General features: G+C 39.1%; 1 non-coding gene across 1 annotated transcript; it reads right to left on the bottom strand.

Annotated features, from left to right (window-relative positions):
- Nucleotides 1-545: 545 nt before the first annotated feature.
- Nucleotides 546-618, bottom strand: Trnay-aua (transfer RNA tyrosine (anticodon AUA)). The gene has a single exon. It is a non-coding gene; the product is annotated as a tRNA-Tyr (tRNA).
- Between the last annotated feature and the right edge of the window lie 2,209 nt (nt 619-2,827).

Raw genomic sequence — 2,827 nt, 5'->3', positions numbered from 1 at the left:
TGAGGTTATGGAAAAATGCTTTTTATAAAAAAAAAATCAATTTACATGCATTCTTATTTGACCAAATTTCGATCATATTTTGCGCCGATAGATGAGTGGTAAGCGCGACTGCCACTTAGCCCAATGGGTCTGGGTTCAATCCCAGTTGAGATCGGTGAGATTTTCTGAGGTGAATCTATGCCACGTCTTTCTTCGCAAGGGAAGTAGAGCGGTTGGTCCCACTTCATGTATTGATGACCAGATATCTGGTTGTGGAAACATCTCTCTGGTGAGAGTGGCAGAGACTCCGACAGTCAGTGCGGACAGAGTCCGACGGAAAATAAAAGAAAAAAAATTAAATAAAAAGTCATTTACAGCACTCAAAGTATTCTACTACAGTTCTGTCACATTAGTTGATATGCGCTTTACTTAAATGCAGAGAACTATCTCTCAATGATTTTTATGAACGTGTCCACTGTAAAACACATGGAGAAAGAATGACCGGAACGGTGAGAATGAAGAAACGGTGAAAATTCATCTTTATTGGAAACACTGCGAAAAGATATGTCCTCAAGCAGGAATCGAACCTGCGATCTCCCAGTCTATAGTTGGGTGCGTTAACCACTTCGCCATCGAGGAACTGTGATGATGCCATCACATGTTCCCAACAGTTTCGTGATCACCGCCGCAGCCTCCAATACCTCCTAATTGACCCATCGACCCCCAATGTCTCCTATAAGCAGATCAAAGCTCGCATTTTCACTGCTAAGTGGCACTGTACCCGATCTGAAACACATAACAGAAATATTTCAAAACTATATCTCGCATTGTTACTTGTTATAAATTTCTGTTATTTTAACTACTAACGAGACCAAATTTATAACACAATATGTTACAGAAATTGTGTTCTGTTATAATCTTATTACTTCATTCTGATCGGTTATGCATCGTAATATCACTGTAAGTGAAAATAAGAAAGATAATTTAATTGTCTACAACTTTGTCGATCCGGCTTTATTGAAAGAAGTTATTAAACTTTTAACGAAGTCGAGCTGAGTCGATTGGTATATGAGACTCGGCCCTCCGGGTCTTGGAAAAAGTTTTCAAAGTTTGAGCGAATCTTATACATTTCTTTTGTAAGAAATGTAAAAATATTAGTATATTTATAAATCCAATTTGAAAATGTCCACCGGTCCCTCTTGACTATCGTTGAAATATGAAACGTTTTCGGTGATATTTTTTTAAACTGTGTATTCTGTTTAATTTTGAACACTTAGAGATGAACTAATGATATTGAAACTTAATAGACAACCCAATGAATGTAATTGTTGCATCAAACCAAACAAATGCAGCGAATCTTGGCAGTGCAGGAGGCAGATACATTAACAGGGTCCAAAATGGGTAGGGATCCAAATTAGGTTGGTAACCCTATTAAATAAAAGTAATTAGCAAAAATATTCCCACTGTAAATAGTTTTTAGCAATAGCTGCCTCGCCCCGTTTTACTCTCAAGCTAGGGAACAAGTGTTCCTTTTGTGTTTTTTCCCTTTCTTCATTTGTGGTCAAGTCATTCTTCGGCCACCAGCTGTATGTAGCGAGTAATGATATCTATAATTAAATCGAACTAGATTTTTTGTTTCATTTGCTGAGTTTACGTTAATCCAGAGTTGTCTCTATGTTAGTACGTTTGAGGAAGGCCGGTGGGGAGGATCGTTCATTGGATGGCGTTCTATTGTTCTCGCTGGTGCGGCGGAATCGATCAAGCAGTAAATGAATCTGAGTACTAGTTTTCGGTTTTCTACTGTTCACCTATTGTATATTTTCTTTCTCATACGTGCTATCCGCATGTTATAAATGGCCTAGAGCGATAAACCCCTCAATATGCAAATGGATATTCCGGATGATCCAAAATAAATACCTGATACCCTTGATAATATGAATTAACCCAGACTTAAAGAATATCTTCACCAGTCAGGTGTTGTAATTCCGGTAAAAAATAAAAGTAGTTATTTGCAAAAAAAATCTTAGAACGTGATTGCGCAGTATTCGGCAGTGACCCAAAGAACACGGGTGCGAGGAAATAAAGTACGGGTTACTGTGAGTCACCGCGACCATTCAAACATGATTGCTTGCTGCAAGCGTTTTATGCAGGATTTTTTTTGACTACGTTCCTGCTAACGCAGTACAAATTGATGGCGTGATCTCTAAACCGAGTTTGAAGTGCAAAGACCAATTGACAAATGGGTTTAGCAGTTTGAATAACCCCTCCCTTCAACATGTGAAGATTTTGGAATGAAAGCAATTGTATTCAGTGAAAGCTTCGGAGAAAAAGTCTACAACTTATTCTTTAGCAAACTCGCTTCGACTGGCTTTCGCCAAGTCTTCTCTTTCCTCCTGGATAAGGTTCATTTGCCCGTTCACCTGTTTGTACCGCGGGTCATGAATTGAGACAATCGCAAACAGCTGTGCTACACAGCTACCGATTGCGGGAATAAGAAGTGGGGTGTCAAATGCGGAAGAGAGCATGAGGGTTATTATTCCGCAAATAGGATGAAAAGTGTATTTTCTCAAGGAGTGTCGGTATGACTAGTCACTAGTCGGGGTAAACTATCGGTCCATTAAGGTTCTTATGCAGAAATAATGAAGAATTCCATTTCACTTGTCCAGTCTGAAAGTTCCTATGCACTTTTACAACGTGTTTACAGGGAACATTTTTCGTTAATCTGGGAAGTCCAGGATTAGACTGTATCTTCAAAAAATCCCAAATCTTCGAACTCTACGAAGAGGGTTCACGACTAGGTTTCATGGGTATTTCCCATCGATTGAATCTCCAGTGACTTGGATGAGGT

This window comes from Topomyia yanbarensis, chromosome 2 (genome assembly GCF_030247195.1).
Source record: "Topomyia yanbarensis strain Yona2022 chromosome 2, ASM3024719v1, whole genome shotgun sequence".
NCBI classification, from domain to species: Eukaryota; Metazoa; Arthropoda; class Insecta; order Diptera; family Culicidae; genus Topomyia; species Topomyia yanbarensis.
This window is presented reverse-complemented; position numbering and strand designations above follow the sequence as displayed.